The sequence below is a fragment of the Nuphar pumila genome, chromosome 16, assembly GCF_984573655.1.
Source record: "Nuphar pumila chromosome 16, dmNupPumi1.hap1.1, whole genome shotgun sequence".
NCBI classification, from domain to species: domain Eukaryota; kingdom Viridiplantae; phylum Streptophyta; class Magnoliopsida; order Nymphaeales; family Nymphaeaceae; genus Nuphar; species Nuphar pumila.
In genome coordinates, this window is record NC_143264.1 from 40779573 (window position 1) to 40798597 (window position 19025).

Genomic DNA, 19025 nt, shown 5'->3' on the forward strand with positions numbered 1-19025 from the left:
TTACCTTTTTCTTTATTTTTTTTGTTTGTTTTATTTTTTTTTATTATTTTATTTTCCTAAGGTGGGACCCACAAGGGGGTCGACCACCCTAGCCCTCAATCCAGCCCATTTCCTTTCTTTCTTCCTCCATTTTCTTTTTTATTTTTATTTTTATTTTTTTACTTTCCTTTTTTTCTTTTTTTTCTTTCTTTTCTTTCTTTCTTCTTTCTTTTTCTTTCTTTCTTTCTTTCCTCCTTTCTTTCCTCTCCCAGCCACTCACGTATACCCTATCCAGCCCCTTCTCTTCCTCTTTCCCTCTCCTTTTCCTCCCTTTCTTTCCTTTTCTTTCTCCCCTCTTCTTTCCTTTTCCTTTTCCTTCTTCCCTTCCTTACTCCTTTCTTCCTCCAAAGCCATACGGCTGTAGCCTTGGGCATTACACAGCCTTCTTCATTAATCAATGGTAACTTAGGGAAAGATATCATCTTTCCTAAGTTACCAATCAAAAACAAAAGGAAAAAAAGAACGGCTGGCCTCCCAAGCTCAATTGACGTCTCTCTCTTTCTCTTTCTCTCTCTCTCTCTCTCCCTTGAGCTCTCTCCTTCTCTCTTGGCTGTTGCAGCCACAACAACCATCCTCCTTGTAGCAGCTCCTCACCATTGCTGCAACATCCACAACAGCTTCTCCACCTCTCCTTCCTTGACAGCACTACCTACACTTGATGCAACCCATCTTTCACCACAGCACAGCAGCTTCATCTTCAAGTTCCAGCAAGCTCCTCCCTAATCAAGGCAGCAGCAACATACTATCATCATTAGCTCCAACTTCCATCGTTGCAGCACCTTCAAACTTCAAGCTCTCCACAGCAGCAGCCTTCTCCAGCCACCTGTGTCAACCACACTTTGACAGCAACACAACCACCTTCACCAGCCGGACCTCCTTCCTCTAGCCATTCCTCCCAGCCGGTTCAGCCACCTTAAAGCCCAGCTCCCCCTTTGCTTCAGCCACATCAAGAGGCTCCTTGATCACCCTTTGCTACCATCCTCTCCTCCATAGCAGCATCAACTACTCTAGCCGGCAGCCACCAAGTGGCAGCTCCACCTCCTTTGCAGCAAGGCGCCACCACCAGCCGGACCTCCATCCAGCTACAATCCTCATTCACCACAGCCCAGCAACAGCCCCTGGGCGATCAGAATCTTCTCCCACTCCAGGTCTCCATTGCTCCAGCTTGCTACCTTCAGCCCCTCGTTTCAAGCCCCAACGCTCTTCCAAACTCCCACGCAGCCTCTTCAAGTCCAACTACCAATCCAAGCGAGCGCAAGGAACATTCAAGAAGAACACTTAGCTTTTATTTTTTTATTTCAATTCAATGTAACCTCAAATGTAATAATTTGGAATAAGAGTTACTTTTCTGCTTAGAATAGGGTTGCATTGCATATAGTTTAATTTATGCAAATTTCAATATGTGATGTATGATTCATGCACATTATTTCAAATTCACTATGGTTTACACAAATGGCACGTGCACAAGCTCTTATGGAGTTTATAAACTCGGTGGGATTCGTATTTATGGCCATAGTCAGAATACGAAGAAAACCAAGATTTATGATCTTCATATTAGCCACATTCAGCCTACACACTTAGGCTAACTTCAAAAATGCACTGCATTTTTCAAAAGTTCAAAAGAATTTCTCAATTCCTCAATGAAATTCCCTTTTCAAATTCATATTCATTCATTCATATTATTCAAATTGCATAGTTTTCAAATTCATTTTCCAATTTCAATTTAAAAAAAAATTCAGTTTACTCAAGAATTTCCAAGTCTTTCTCAGGATCTGATTTTCTCAAAATCCTAAGTTTTTAAATGACATTTCAAAGCATTTCCCAAGTTCAAATCAAGATTTTCCTATGTTTTCAAATTCTCAAATTTCAAAATCCCAAGTTTTCAGAAATCGATTTTCTCATATTTTCCAGTTTTCCTGAGAATTCATTTTCCATTTCAAAAGTCATTTTCCAATGAATTTCTTAGATTTTCTCAGAATTCTCAAATCCATTTTCTCAGAAAAGCAATTCCAAATTTCAAAATCGATTTTCCAAAGTTCAAGTTTTCCTGAGAAATCACTTTCCAATGCAAATTTCTGATTTTCAATGAACTTCAATGATTTTCCCAGGAATCCCAATTTCAAGTACTTTTCCAATCATTTTTCCAGCATATTTCAATTTTCCAAAGCAAACATCATGTTTCTCAAACTTGCATTATTTTCAAAATTTTATAGCACAAGCCTGATTCTTTGTGCATTCTAGGAAAAATAGAGCATAATTTAGATATTTGAGTCGAGTTAAAGCACATAATTGGTCCTTGGTTTAATTACCCCTGGTAAAGGCGCCAGGAACGGTTGAACCTCGTACCGACAGGCGGATCCCATTCCACGGAATTTTCCCGCAAATTTTCAAAATGGAGGCGAGTAAATTTTCAAAATCAATTTCAAAACTTTGGTCGAGTTTGACTCGCGAAATTCGTTTCTCTCTGGCAAGGGAGGGGAAAAATTTTGCGATGATAACAGCCCCACACCAAGGAACCTCTTGGAATTAAAAAGAAGCCAAGGGGGTAGAAGGGGGATGAAAATTCCCAAGAGGAGGTGGGCTTGGGCTATAAATAGCCCTCCCCACTCTCTCTCTTCTCATAAAAATCGACCCCCCTCTCTCTCTTGCCTTCTCTCTCTCTCCTAAACCTCCCCTACCTAGCCTAGCCCACCTGAGCCCACCTGACCTGGTCTGAGCCTGCCTGACTTAGCCTGAGCCTGCCTGACCTGGTCCTAACCCACCTGACCTGGGTCTGAACCCACTTGACCTGGTCCAAACCCAGTTGACTTGACTTGAACCTAGTTGGGTTTAAAGTCAAAGTCAAAGTCCTTTTTAGTCCTGATTCCGGTTTGGGTTTCTGAACCCAGACTTAGCTTACTTGAGCTGAGTTCGAACCTGTTGAACCCAGTTGACTTGGATCGAACCCTGTTTGGTTCAAACCACTTAGGTTGAGTAGCTTGACCTGCTCTACCTCTTTCTCAACTAAGTCAGCTTCATCTGACTTAGTCTGACCTCTCGAAGGAAGGCTCGAAGCCAAAGAAGCAACCCGGAGCCGTTTCTTCCACGATTTGAAGTAAGTTCGCTTCGTTGATCCATCTCTCTCAAGTATTTGACTGTTTGTATATAGAATATACTTTCTGAAGTAGTATCTTGCTTTAGTTCTTGATTGAGCCCTTTTTGGACACTTCGGTGTTCACCCGCTCGTCTCGTAACTATCGTCGGATATATCTATGTTCAAACACGCAGTATATGCGTTTTTAAAATGGTATTTCACCCTAGTTCTTGGTTGAGCCCTTCAGAACACTTCGGTGTTCACCCGCTCGCCTCGTAACTATCGTTGGATACGGATCTAGGTGTATATCTGCTGATTCTGCCGACGCATCTTATATCGCACAGGCTATGTAATTTACCTTTGCCGTCGCATCGTATGATGCCAAGGCTCCCTGTTTTCTGCACTTCCGATTATGCATTTACTTACGCCGTCGCGTCGAACGATGCCAAGGCTCCTGCTTTCTGCAATGTATTTACTTACGCCGTCGCGTCGAACGATGCCAAGGCTTCTGCTTTGTTATATATGTAGAATATTTCGTTCAGTTACACACCCTGAACAATAGTATATGCATTTCTTTACGCCGCCGCTGTATAAAGCACAGGCTTCTGCTTATACTACATATATAGCGCGTAAATGAGCGTTCAAACGGAGATCAAACTCCAAATCGCCCATGTGATTCCTTGACCACTCCTCGTTCAAGATTCTGCTTGACGAATGAAGCCCCTATTGGAAAGGCTTCGCTTTTTGGCAAAATGCTCTTTACGTAAAGACTAAGTCAATTACGTATGGCCTCGCTATGGCCCAGGGTTCCTGCAACCTTGATGGGTGCAAAGTACGCACAACGGTGCGCATCCATTTCCCGAATTAAGCGTGGCGATTTCCTACGAAAGAGGGGAGATGCCGCTGAAATGGATAAAAGAAACGCACGCTTTCTCCGTAAAAGAGAGGAAGTGCTGCTGAAATTTCTGAAGAAGCTAAGAATAGCTTAGAAAGAACGTAGCAGGATACTCTGACATATAGCAGAGTGCTACCCAGTTCATGGTTTACCCTCTACAACGTAGAAGGGTTCGTCGCACCACTGCCGGTAGAGCAGGGGAGGTGCTGACGAAATGGTTGGCAGAAGAGCTGCCGGAACCAATGGAATGGCATAATGATGTCCGTTGATGGAACGATGCCAGATCGGCTCGTATCCTTGTGCCTGCAAGGGCACCTTGCTCGTAAGGGCCGCTGAGCCGGAGTAGAGGTTGCGCCTTGGCTAGGTTTGGACTCGTTGCGTGAAAATACGCCGAGTAGCCGATCTATTTAGATCGAGTCATATGCATGCTCATTGAGAACGGTTACGCAACCAGACTCGTAAGGGCCGAAGAGCCAGAGTGTGTTGTTTTCACCCAAAGAGGTGTGATGCTCGTGGTGGCCGAAGTGCCAAAGAGCGGTGTTCTGCATGCATATGAATAAGACTTAAGGTCGCACATACCCCGCGGTTGAAAATCGTGTTAGGGGTACCCCCTCAGTAATGACTGTGTTGGGGCAGACTGAATGGGGTCGGGTACATACTTCTGTAGTGCTAAAAGCACGGGCTGCCTAAATGGCATGCAGATTCTGTCCAAGTAATTGTAAGACTGGCAGACCCCTTCAGGAATTATGCTCACTGTGGAATGACAGTGATGGTACAACCTTGAGTGACATGTATTTTACTTTGGACCTGATAGAGTCCACGATGGCCTCAGTCACTCATGGGTTTTGGGGTCGTGGTTATCCTTAAGATCTAAGGATTGAACCCAACTACTGCAAGTAGAGGATGCATCCGAATATGGGCCTAGTAGGATTCTCCCAGTTGAAACACACTGCCCTACTATGGATAGGGTCAACAGGCCTCTGGGGTATCTAAAATACATAGAATAATCAACCCCCAGAACGTCGCGTTGATGCCCGGACAATAGCTCTACCTGCGTACCAAAGGCGGGAGCGATTAATTATCAAACAATGCATTAGTTCTAGGTACAGCGATGCTTTGAATGTATGAGTGGATGACGTGTTGAGTCAGTCCTGCATAACCTTTGTGAAGGTGTCATGTTCGGTATACCACTGGACCGACTGGGCGAAGACCCGTGTTGTATCCGCACGACTAAGCGAAACTCGAGGAGTTGTCCTTAGATGCGTGGGATACGGATGTGCCAAGTATGAAGACTTGAGCTAGACATCACTTTGAGACCCGAAAGAGGTCATGGCTAAGTCGTGGAGACTTAAGCGGTTATTCAAATCACAGCCCTGAAAAGGCTTGCTCTAAGTCATGAAGACTCGAGCGGATGTTCAACTCATAGCCCTGAGGAAGCTCTTACGATATACGCTAAGTCTTGGAGGCTTGAGCGTCGTTATTGCTCATTGCGACCCTGAGTGGTCATTATCATACTTGAGTTGAATTGATGTATGACTGCATGCTTACCAGACCATCAGTGGTTCTGACCCCGTTTTATGGGGATTTCAGGTGTTGGACTTGCGTGGCGATATGCGGAGCAAGGCGGCATCGAGTTCCAGGGTTTTTCTAGACAGAGTTGTACTGCTTCCTTTTTATTGAACCTACACTGCTTTTTCTAAGCAGTAGTGTTGTAATAAACATGTGGTTTTAGATAAAATGGAACACTTTGGTGGTCAATGAGTTGCTTGGCCACATACCTGCAACGTGCTCGGAGTTTTCTAAAACTGACGACTCATTATCGTCTGATTCCGCTGCTAAAAGCTTTTGTAAGTTCCGCTGCAAAGAAAAAAAAAGAAATTCATGAAAAATTTTAACTTAGCTTTGTTTTGGAAATCCGGGGCATTACATCAACTGTATTGAAAAGAGTGTCTGAAGATGGAATTTCTAGGATTTCTCCAAGTAGTTTAGAATCAAACTCGATTTCAACATCATAAACAAGAGAGGACAAAACTCCAGTTTCATGATCAAAATGTAAATTCGTATAAAACAAGTGAATCAGAAAAGGATAATGAAGGGTGTTTGCACAGACATCAAAAAGATGTGAAATTCCTGGAAATAATTCTCTTATTTTGTAACGAGAAAACATGTGAAACAGTACATTTCGGCCTGGTAAAATAGGTAGTGCAGAAATCGATCCAAAAGTATCATATAAAAGAGGATTTCGAAGTAACCTGAGAGAAAATCCATGTCTTGAAGAAGGTGTAGGAGGAGGAGAACCTAAACCTTTTGCAGATGCAGTCTTCGAACGAGGCATGGTTAAAAAAAAAAATAGATTCACCTCAAAAAAATAGTTGCAGAGAATGATGTTGACTTCCAAATGACATCTGGCAGAAGGAAGATGTTGTCCGGCGTTGTGAGGGAGAACCAATTGTTATCATCGCAAAATTTTTAACTTTTTGCGAGTCAAACTGACCTTTGAAAAAGATTTTGAAAATAACTCGCCTCCATTTTAAAATGCGGGATAATTCCGAAGAATGAGACTCGCCTGTCGGTACGAGATTCAACCGTTCCTGGCGCCTTTACCAGGGGTAATTGAACCAAGGATCAATCAAATGCTTTGCTTTGTTCAACTTGTCTAAACCATATTCTAATTCCTAAATGCACAAAGAATCAGGCATGTGCTATGAATTTCTAAAAATGCACATTTGAAAACATGATGTTTGCTTCAAAGATTGGAAAATATTTGGAAGATTCTTGGAAAATAAACTCTTTGAAAATTGTGAATTATTTTTGAGATGGTGTATTTGAGAAAGTGAAAATCGATTTCTGAAGAAATATAAGGATTTTGTGAAAATCAATTTTGAGAAATGTGAAATAACTTTGAAAAACTCGATTTCTTTGAATTCAAACTTTGAAATTGAAAATCTAACTTAGAAAATCGAATTTGGAACTTGGGAAATACTTAAAATATCATTGGCAAATCCATATTTTGAGAAAATCGATTTTGAATAAGACTTAGGAAATTTTGAAGAATTTGATTCCTTTGACTTGGAATTTAATTGGAATTGGAATTGGAAAATTCATGAAATGAATGAATATGATTTTGAGGAATTGGGAAAAACTCTTTGTATTTTTGAGAAATGCAGTGCATTTTGAAATTAGCCTAAGAGTGTAGGCTGAATGTGGCTAATGTGAAGATCATAAATCTAGATATCCTTCATATTCTGACTATGGCCATAAATACGAATTCCACCAAGTTTATAAACTTCATAAAAGATAGTGTATGTGCCATTCGTGTAGACCATAGTGAGTTTGAATATGCATGAATCATCATCCATCACACATTAACATTATTTAAAAAAGATAAACTATATGCAATGCAAATCCTAATCTATACAGGAATTTAAATTCTTATTCCAAAGTTTACATTTAATTTACATCACTATTGAAATTTAAATACATGAAAAATAAAATCTTCAATGTACCTGCAAAACTAGAAAGCTTGGTTAGTGAATATATGTTGGCTTTTCTAGGTTTATCCAGTAATATCAAGAAATTACTGGATTTTGCTAGATATAAGCCTTTTCCATGATTCCCTTAAATCAAAATTGATAAAATATGAAATAAAATGGAATAAATATGAAAATGGAATTTGAAATTTCGAAATTGGTGTCAAAATGACCAAAATACCCCTAATAACAAGACTATGGCCTTGAAATTAGGGTTTTTAGAAAGATATTTTGATAAAATGCAAGTTTTGAAATTCAAATGAAAATAAATCAAACTAAATATGATGTGACATGATTAAAAATATGAAAACTAGGGTTAGTTATTTCGAAATTGAGGTCAAATGACCAAATTGCCCCCGATAGCAAGACTATGGCCTTGAAATCAGGGTTTTTAGAAATAGATTTTGATAAAAACTTAAGTTTTATGCACTAAATGAAATCAAATGAGTACAAAATTAAACCTGAAGAATCCTAATATGATTATGAACATGATTAAACCCTAAAAATATATGCTTATGCACGAAAATTCAAGAATATCACAAAAACTGTGATTTTAGCAGTGTTTTTGGATCTTTCAGGAACCCGGTTTTGTAATTTGCTTAATTCAGAGATCAAATGGATTCCAAAATCCATAAAAATTGGTACCTGCACTTGTTATAACCCTAATGTCGAATTCGAATTATAAAAATAATTTTTTGACATTGAATTAACCCGAAAATTGCATTAAACTCTAAAAATATGTTATTTTTGACCTAATTCACCAACCAGTCTCAGTCCAAGACCTGAACCAGGGGTCAAATCTCCATGAAAATCCATGAAATTTTACAGAGACTAACTAAGAATAAAAACAGAGATTTCCCAATTTACAGATTGGAAAAATCATCTCTGGTTAGGGAGAAACCCTTCCGGCAATCTGAGCTAAAATATATCACTTTTAACAGGGATTAAAACGGCTACTTCAGATTGAAAATATAGACATAAATATAAATCCTAAACAAAAATCTATGAAATTTTAGTGGTGATCAGTAGACAGAAAAATAACAATATTCACTTTTTACAGATCATGAATCGAATCTGTGGTTTGGGATTTATGACTAACATAAGTCTGATTAGGGTTTTGGTAAACCCTAATGAGTTTTACATTTAAAAACAGATTCTCTGAAAGGGGAAAAATACTAACCAGTCATCAAAAAATCCGAAACTTTCACAGCAGACAGATCTACTCAATGTGAATCCATAGAACTTTACAGATCTAAAATCGAATATAAGATGAGAGAAATATCATCACAGCAAGTTACCTTCTTGATTTTAACCACAATTTTAAAGCTTTAAAAACCCGGTTTGATGTCTGATTTTTTTGACAGGGTTCCCGAGATCCAAAACCTCTGATTTTTCTACAGTAACTCAATAACTCATGCATGCATCACATATAAAAAACTAAAAAATAAACAATGAGTACTTCAATCCTAAATAACATTATCTTTACTGTTCTAAACCTAAAACACACAGAAATTTAAGAAACTTGAAAAACCATGCATTAACTAATGTAAATCAATAAAATAAACCATAAAACAGTAAATAAAAATTATTTCTATGTTATAGAACGTAAAACAAACATGAATAAACCATGAAAATAAAATAAAAACAGGGAATCAATGGCTGGAATTTGATATCACCTTTAAAACATAGATTTAACCCATTAAAAGAGTAAATCATATATTTTATTGGTTAATAATGTAAAGACTCATATTAAAATCAATTCTAATGGATTAAAATCCCTGTGAATCACATAAAACAGGGTTAGATCACCTTCTTGGGTCGTTCTTGCTGATTCTTGATGGTTCTTGAGGTTAAACCATGGTTGGATCTTCATAAGGAGGGGTGTCCAAGCCTAGATCTAGGTTTAAATCATTAAAAACATTAAATAAAATATGAAAAAAGCAAAGGAATTCATACCTTGGAGTTGCAGCAATGGAGGAAGGGCTGGAGAGGAGAGAGAAGCTCCAAGAATTGAAGGTAAGTGAATAGTAAAAATCGTCCCCCCCTATGCTCCCTTTTATAATAAAAAAATTAGGTTTAGTCTTGGATTTTCAAATTACTTTTTTGCCCTTTTTAAAACCTATCCAAAGTCATTAAGGGGGGCGATGTTTTTTAGAGACTCCTAATCCTAATTAACACCTAATGACACCCCTAATTAACCCTAGAGACTCCAAATGTGGTGCCACTTGGCACTTTCCACATTTGATTTTTAAAATCTTAACTAAAACCTTTAAAAACAATAGTTTGAAATCAAGTTTTAAAAATGGGTTTTCAAAATGGATTTTGACTCTTCTAAATTTCTAAAACTAACCAAGACATCAACTAACCCTAGTCTAGCCCTGACTGACTCGAATATGGCGCCACCCCGAGTGGGCCCTACTTGAGTTTTTCAAAAAGCGATTTTAAAACTTGAAATTGAAGGAGTTTTCAAAAGGATTTTCAAAGACAATCTTAAAATTAGAATTTTTGAAATGGCATAGGGTTCTAACTGAGTTAGAATTCCTCTGGATATAGTGCCAACTGAGTGGGCCCACATCGAGTTTTGGAAATTTTGAAATAAACACTGAAAATGGCTTTAAAAAGGGGTTAAAATCGATATTTGAACTTCAAGATCTTTGAAAATAGGGTCTCAAGCGAACTGGAACTCTGGGTTAGAGTCTTGAACTCTTAGGAATCTGAGATCTTAGATTTTAAAAGCCAAATGAAAGAATTTTCGAAAGATTTTATCAAGAAATGGTAAAATAAGTCAGAAAACACAGTCAGGGTTAGACTCCTAACTCGACCGAACTCTAAAATAGAGTCTTGAACTAACTGGACTCTGTAAAATGACCTAAATTTCGAAAACAAACGGAAAAGATTGAAAATGGAAGTAAAACATACTTCAAAACAGACTCCTGACCGGATCAGGACTCTGAGACAGAGTCCTGATCGGACTGAAACTTTCAAAATTTTGAGGAATTTGATGAATAGAGGAATTGAGAAGCGACACCACCTCAATGGGTCTCATCTGTGAATTGAAATCGATTAAAATTTGAATTTGAAATGAATCCAGATTGCTTCCTTGAGAAAATATTTCGAAATATAAAGTCCCGGGGTTGGAAAATGACAGAGTATTGAATAAAAACCCAGGTTTTAAAATTGATTTTGAAATAAAAGCTTTAAAATTCAAATCTGGATTGAATGTTTTGAAATAGGAGTGCTGGATCTCGAAAATGAGATGCAATGACATGCAATGCTATGCAATGCGATGGAATGATATGCAGAATACATGCAATGATATGCAATGACACATGAAATGTAAGTACTGGATGAGGGTGAAAATTTGGGGTGTTTACAGATGCCCCTCTTTGCTGCTAAGCCGGTTGAAAGCCGAGCTTGGTGGCAAAGAAAACAAACCAAATTTGGATTATAAAAATGCCCCAGTTAGATAAATCTGATTGGGTATGAAAGAATTAATTCAAATGATGATGGTAGTTATAAAATGGAGAATTTTATTTCAAAAGAAGTGAGATTCAGGTTTTGCCCTTAACCTGGATGGGACGGGAAATACCTCGTATGGAATGAAGCTCAGGCTTAACCTTTTAACTTGATTGGGAAATGAAAAACCTCATCACGTGAGGCTCAGGTTTGTACCCTTGACCTGATTGGGCAATGAAAATGGATGGAATCCTCGAAAGAAGAGACTGTGATGAAACCTTCGGATTTCCGCACAATGAATCTGATAGGGGTTTCGCAAAAGGATGGAATTGGGGTCCCTAAAGTTTAAAAAGGGATTTGATTTTGGGTGCCTCATTGCTGAGACTAAGTAACTTTTGAAATTGCCTTTTGCTGAAATTGGTGGCTTAACCTGAAGCCGAAATTGGACTGTCTATGGTGGGACAGTGGGGTCACAGGGAAGTGTGCGAATCTGAGAGCCCGTGCGCTCAGATTATACCAAAGAAGGGAAGGAATCTTGAAAACTCCCGTAATCAAGTCCTAAAAGGGATGGTGTCAGGATGCGCCAAAGATGAACCTCAAGCTCTCGCTTCATGCCAGGATAGCTAGAAAATATTGTCAAAATGTTGAAAATTGTTGTTGATTCAAAATGATGCACATTGTTTTGAAAGTATTTCTTCTTTTCTACCTGAAGTATTACCTCCGACTGAGCTTAACTCCGTAGAATCAAGATTCGAATTCAAATTGCTTGCGATTGACTTTCTTTCAAGGAAGCTATCAATTTCCTTGATATGGACGGGAAAGACAGTATTCTTGATATTGCGAGAGCTATTGGTGAAAGGATATTGATAAAAGAATTTCACAAAATTAAAGAAGATTCTTGATAGATTTGGTAGTCTGATATCCTGGGATTCTTTTCTCATGATGATCTTTCTGCACTCTTTTTTTAGCAGATCGGAGCTCTCTTGGATTTTTCGAGAATTACATCATCCTTCATTTTGGAGATGTCCTGACTTGTCTCTCTCTCTTTTTTTTTGGAAGGGTACGTCACAAACTCCATCTCAGAGATGTTCTGATCCTTCTTTTCTCTCAGGGATTATTATGATGATTATTGGCTCTTTGGTAGGAAATCTCTAGATGATAGCTGAAATTAAATATCTTTTAGGGTTTGTCGGTAGGCTCATCACACTCGCCTTCATCTCGACGGTGATCTGAACTTTCCCTGGAAGGATCCGTCACACATTCTGTCATCTTGGAGATAATCCAAATCTTCTTTGGCTCCGGGGGTCGACTCGCTTAATTCGCCTTCATCTTGACGACAATTGAGAGATCCCTTTTGCAGATATTTAATTGCAGCTTGGGTGTTTGAGGAGATATGGAGATTGAGTGGATTTTTTCTGTATCACCCCGGATATTTCGACTGCTTTACTTTTCAAGAATGGTCTTTAAAAATGTGCCATTGACTGCGATCAATATCAATCACTCATGGCTTTGCAACAGCATTGAATTCTCTTTGCTGGCCATATCACGGATTTATTCTTCATCCTTTTGGTTGGCCAATAGAAAGATTTTGAACTTTGAATCCTTTTTCGTGAAAGCATTGTCCTTTCGGAAGTAATACTGGAGGTATTCTGAAGTAATAATTTTGTGCAATAAAGATTTTTAAAATCAACAAATATTTAATGACAAATTGGCAAAATTTTCTTGAAATCCTTTGTGAAAGCGAGCATTCGAAGCACAACGCAACACATGCATGACATAAATTCTCTTCTCCTTTCCCCAAAGGAGAAGATTCAGAAATTAGAATTGGGAATTACTCCTCTCTTCCCTGAAGAGGAGGTGTTTGCAAAACGAACTTTTGAAGAGAAAGTAAGCTTTCGTCAAAACTTCCTAACATTAGGCTTCTCTTATGGAAAGGGGGCCGGAATTGGTGAGGTTGGTAAATTGGTCATGAAGGAACGAGTTCATCACACTCTCCCTGAAAAGAGGGTCCTTCATGATGAAATGGCCTAGTCTGAAATTTGGGGGGCCACAAGGAAAGCAAGTCTCCGTCGAGTCTCTCCCTACAAAAAGGGTTCCTTGTATGAAATTGGAATTTTGTTTTGCAAACAGTTCACAAAGGCACGAGTCCCTTCAAACTCTCCCTAAAAAGGGGCTAAGTGAACGAATTGGATAGCATGCGAAAAGAGCGAGCTCCCTCGAACTCTCCCTATACAAAGGGTCTCTCGCAAGAGAAATTTTTGGAATTGGTATTGAGTGACCAAAAGGTCGAAATTTGGAATTTTGAATTTTGAATTTTGAATTTTTGAAATTGGAATTTTGATATTTGAAATTAGAAATTGGAAGTTTGGAATTTGGAATTTGATATTCGGAAATTGGAAATTGGAAATTGGAAATTGGAAATTTGGGAATTGATTGGCTAAAAAAGTCGAAATTGTGAATTGGTTTACTGAGAATGACATGGGTTCTATAGGGATTTAGCCTAATAACGACATTGGTTCAATTGAGAATGGCATTGGCTCACTGGGAACGACATGGGTTCTGTAGGGATTCGACCAACGAACTATCTATTCCATAGGGATTTAACCTAAGGATCATAGTTTAAGAAGGAATGATTCCAACTTGTGAGCTTTGAATGGACCAGGTGCTAAACTGGGTTTTTGAGGGAAGATTCGAATCGGAATTCAACTCTTCAAGGAAAACTAGATGAATTGGATTTTGAAAGAGAATTCGAGTCGGAACTCGAATCTTCTAGACCAGTTCTGAATTGGATTTAGAAGAAGATTCAAGTCGGGACTCGGATCTTCTAGACCAACTCTGAAGGAAAGGAAAACTCGGATCGGAACCCGAATCTTTGAAGGAAAACTAGATCCATCATGGAAGGAGAAGAAATTCGAGTCAGAACTCGAATCCTGAAGGAAAGGTAGATCAATTTGGAAGGAGAAGAAATTTGAGTCGGAACCCGAATCCTGAAGGAAAGGTAGATCAATTTGGAAGGAGAAGAAATTCGAGTCGGAACCCGAATCCCAAAGGCAAACTGGATCAACTAGAAGGAAAGAAGATACGAGTCAGAACTCGAATCTCGAAGGAAAACTAAACCGGTTAGAAGGAAAGGAAATTCGAGTCGGAACTCAAATTCTGGAGGAAAACTAGATTAACTAGAAGGAAAGAAGATTCGAGTCGGAACTCGAATCCCGAAGGAAAACTAGACCGGTTGGAAGGAAAGGAAATTCGAGTCGGAACTCGAATTCCAGAGGAAAACTAGGTTAACCAAAAGGAAAGAGGATTCGAGTCGGAACTCGAATCTCAAAGGAAAACTAAACCGGTTAGAATGGAAAAGAAATTCGAGTCGGAACTCGAATTCCTGACGGAAAACTAGATCAATTATAAGGAAAGGAAATTCGAGTTGGAACTCGAATCCCAAAGGAAAACTAAATTAGTGGACACTGAATTTTAAAGTGTACCAGTGCAAACACCGGATTTTGAAAATGTGTCAATACAAGCATTATGTTTTGAAAAATTACCAGTACGAATACCGGGTTTTGGAAGATTACCAGTACGAGCGCTGGATTTTGGAAGGTTACCAGTACGAGCACTGGATTTTAAAAGGTTACCAGTACGAGCGCTGGATTTTAAATGGTTACCAGTACGAGCACTGGGTTTTGGAAATTTACCAGCACGAACACTGGATTTTTGAAAAATTACCAGCACAACACTAGATTCTGAAGAATTACTAATTGATTTTGATGGAAAATTTTCAGTCTTCACCCTCACGACGACTTGGACAACTGTCGGGGTCTCAGGATTTATCCCTTATCCTGAATGGGTAATCGATGCAAATGCAAATTGATGCAGATGAATGCGAATGAATGCATGCAAATGCAAATGAATGTAAATGGGTGCACATGCGTGCAAAATGAGAGATTTGTTTGATCCTGCCTGCATACAGAAAGTTTTGAAGATAAAATGAAAATTTAAAAATGCCCCAGTGTAACTGGGAAAGAAGAATTTGAACAAAAGGATAAATGATTGATGTTCGAAGAGCGCTCTCCGAAGGTGACACGACAACTGGCTTTTAATTGATTCAGAAGAGGTTATTCCTCATAAAAGAACATTTTGCCGAGGAGAATAAAAAAAATGGCACCGAGCTTGCGAGAAAAATTGAAACTTTATTGATGTATTGAAGGAAAGGTAACAAATAAGGGAAAGACAGACGGGATTACATCATCCCTTTGAAATAATAAAAGCAAGATGAGAAATTGGGAAAGCACTAGTGTTATCAACTTTTGAATGATTGGGGAGAAACATGATCAAGATGAATGGTCCTCCTTTTCATCTCCAACGAGGAGATTCTTGTCAATGTCGTCTTGAACAATATTTTTAAGGACAAAACAATGCTCGGTATCGTGACCCATTGCCCGATGAAATTCGCAGAACTGATCTTTAAACCTTCCCATGGCTGTTGCGGGATCAACTACTTTAGGTAAACGGATCATATCTTTTGCGAGCATGTATTTCAGAACATTCTCTAGTGTCTGATCTAGAGGGGTGAACTTTCGATCCGTATTCCAATCCTTGTGCTTTAGCTTTTCTTGATCTTTCCCTTTATGCTGAGGACTAGATTGGAGAGGCTTATCATTGTTGGAGAACTTTCCTTTTTGGCCCTTGGATCCCTCTGAAGGATGATCACAATCTTTTTTGTTGCTTTTGCTATCATTGACAGAGAGAGTGAAATGAGACTTCAGAGATCCGACTGTATCTTTTGTAAGCATGTATTTCAGAAAAGTATCAAATATTTGATCCAATGGGGCTATCTTGCGATCCTGGTTCGAATCATCACACTGCACCTCTTGTCGAGTGTTTGATTTCTGCTGAGACTTGGATAAGACAGTCGATTGGTATTCTTTCTTATTCTCAACGAAGAAATTCTTGTCGATATGATCTTGGACAATGTTCTTGAAGACGAAACAATGGTCGGTATCATGTCCTACTGCCCTATGAAATTTACAGAATTGATCCCTGAATTTTCCCATGACTGTGGGAGGATTTGTGACTCTTGGAAGTTTTACCAATTCCTTGGCCAACATATATTCAAGGATTTCGTCGAGAGGCTGCTCGAGAGGAGTAAACTGGCGATTGCAATCCCAACCGTCCCGCTTTATCTTTTCTTTCTGCTGACTCAATTTTCCACTATGCTTTAAAGATTTCTCTTTCTGACTTGTGTGATTGCCTTTGTTATCCTTGCACCCCTCGCGGTGGGCCTTGACAGAATTTGTCTTTTTTGAATCTTGATTATTCCTGACGGGAGTGATGCTCTTGTAGAAATCTTTGCCCGTGAAGACCTTCTTGCCCTTGTCGCGGGCTTCCAAATCTTTAATCTTCTTTGCCATTTCCTTCAGTTGTATTTGGATTGGATCATCCATTGCTTGATTTTTCAATTTATAGGTTGTCCCTTGTCTATGAGGGGATCTTTGAAATGCTTGTTGAACTTCATACTCTTCATCGGTGTTACCTACCGATCCTGATTCATCCGATGTATCTTCCTGTTGGATATGTTTCTTGGATAGCTTCAGAACTTTCTTGACTGCCTGGTCTTTTGCCTTCTGCTTAACCCGAGTCTCTTCTATACTAGTTTCAGTTTGTTCTGCCAGCATCTTGGTCATCATTTCTTTGAACATAACATATATTCTGGGATCGATGCCATCATCCGCTTGCTGACTCTGACTTCTGACTGATCGGAGTGAGTCCATTTCCTCTTCTGAAGCGATCGAGTATGCCACACCTTCTACTGATGCAGTTTTCTTTTCGGACCTTGTCTGAACCACTGAGTATCACGAATACTCTTTTGAATGTTATTAATGCTCTCTCTGCAAGGCAGAACTGATGGTTAGGCTTCTGAAGGAAATTTGGTTGGAGGAAAATATTTGTTGAGAATTTTGGTAGACAATTGAAAGAGTATCCCATTACTAGGGATTGAGTCGTCGCTGGAATTATGACAATTGCGCTGCTATTCTTTGCAAAATAAACAACTGGAAATATGCCTTGTTACCTAGGCGAGGTTGTCAAACCAAGATGAGATGTAAATTAAAGGAATTTTATTGAGGGGAAAAACATGATTTTATCAATAATACTCTTGACAGAGGGGAGGGGGACAAACAATTTTCCACCACTCTGGATAATCAGAGGACACTCAAGGACCAGGAAAAATAGTAAGATTGACAAAGGAATCCCAGCCATGTCTGGCAGAATGGTATGCTCCGGACCACTGATCTGATGCGAGGTTGAATTTTGGCAGAACCCTTGATAATGGATGAATTTCTACGCGCTTCTGTCTCTGAGAGAACTGCCTGACACATCGCTCCGGATGGTAGTAGGCGCAGAAGAAAAGGCCAAGTAGCCTGAATCGCTTGCCATAAGCGTAAGTGTATCTGGGAGGTGATTCCTGATGATCAAAGTAGTCCCATACGACCTCTTCCTCCTGAAGGTTGTCGATCAAGAATCGGTATCGAGCAACTGGAAGAAGCTTTTCACCATTATATCTGAATGAACTGGCTCGGGCTGGCACATGCTGGAGGAACCAAGATTGTAATGCATAGGTGCACCCTTCGACTAGAATGGATTCTCCGAGTGTGAAACGGGTCAACCCTCGGTATAGGAAAGCGAGTGCGGCCATGGCTATCTAGAGGCGGCTGGTCTGTTGACTTCCCCATCTCCTTAGAAGGTGGACTATTCTGATATCCATGTAATTCCGTCCATCTGGAAAAAAAGCTAATTCTACCGTGCACAGAACCATCGCGTGCTGAATTCTCTCTCGAGCTGTCCTGGACAACGAGCTGACTTCCACAAATATCCCATACTGTCTGTAGATTTCGAGCAGGTCCACATATTCATTTCCATCTTCTTCAATCAGAGGCCAAGACTTGCGTCCCGTCATGCGAGCTAAAGCATCTTTTGGGTCCAGACCCTTGACATTAATCAGAAACTGCTTCTCCAATGGATCTCCAGGCTGACCGGCTGGCTCGGGCAATCCCATAATCTCTGAAAATTCATCCATCAGTACTGTCATCTCGCCCCACGGGAACCAGAAGGTAGAAGTGCTCGGATTCCACCGTTCTGCTAGTGTATGGATCAAGTTGCCGTTGACTGTCTGCTTTCCCACTGCGGATGTCAGTTCTAACCCACAATCGTCCAAGTGGTCCGGAAACATACGAGAGAAATTCTTGAACCATAAATAGTACCACCGGGGAAAGAAGGATCCGGTGCTGAGGACTCGATGTTCAGGAAGACTTTGTCGCACCTCGTAGGAGATGTGACTCTCAGGAAAGACTGAATCAAACTGACTGGATGCCATCGGACTGGAAGACATGGAAATTGGAATAAGACTTGGGAAAATACAGGAAATTTGAGGGAAATGCAGGCAGGATAAAAATAAAGCAGGAGATTCGAGATCCAGAAGACAGGAAAGATGAGAAATCACCTGGAGTTTTGAGGAAAATGGAGGAATTTTATGAAAATCGTTTAGGGTTTGATGAAATATGAAGAAATAAATGGAAAATGAAGTATTTGGAAAATCATTCAAGGTTTAAAACATGGACAGTACATGGACATAGATTGAGGAATTTTGAGAAAATTGTCCAGTATTTTAGAAAATTGGGGAAAATATGGAAAATAAAAAGGAAATAACACATTCAATCAAATTCTGCATAAACAAATATGCACAAACAACATTCCCTAAAAGCTGACTCTAGATGCACAAATTTTGAAATGGCTGTGGAACCTTAATCCTAACTCTAAGGCTCAGATCATCTGTATCCAATCCAGTTATGCCTATATACTCAAGCCAAGGCTCAATGTACGTGGCATAAAATCAATTTCTCCGGTTCTAGGTTCAAGTTTTCCAACATCCTTGAGCACCTGCCGATATACGTTGGACTATGGCCCTTGGTACGTGGCAGGGGGGTTTTCACCCAAATAAGTGGCCCAGTTGTGAGGCTCTGTCCCAAACTATGGTTCT

At 39.5% G+C, this 19025-nt stretch overlaps 1 pseudogene; it reads right to left on the bottom strand.

The window, feature by feature from the left end:
• Positions 1-762: 762 nt before the first annotated feature.
• The window catches only part of LOC149813197 (alpha-1,4 glucan phosphorylase L isozyme, chloroplastic/amyloplastic-like), a 90463-nt pseudogene continuing 72200 nt past the window's right edge, over positions 763-19025 (bottom strand).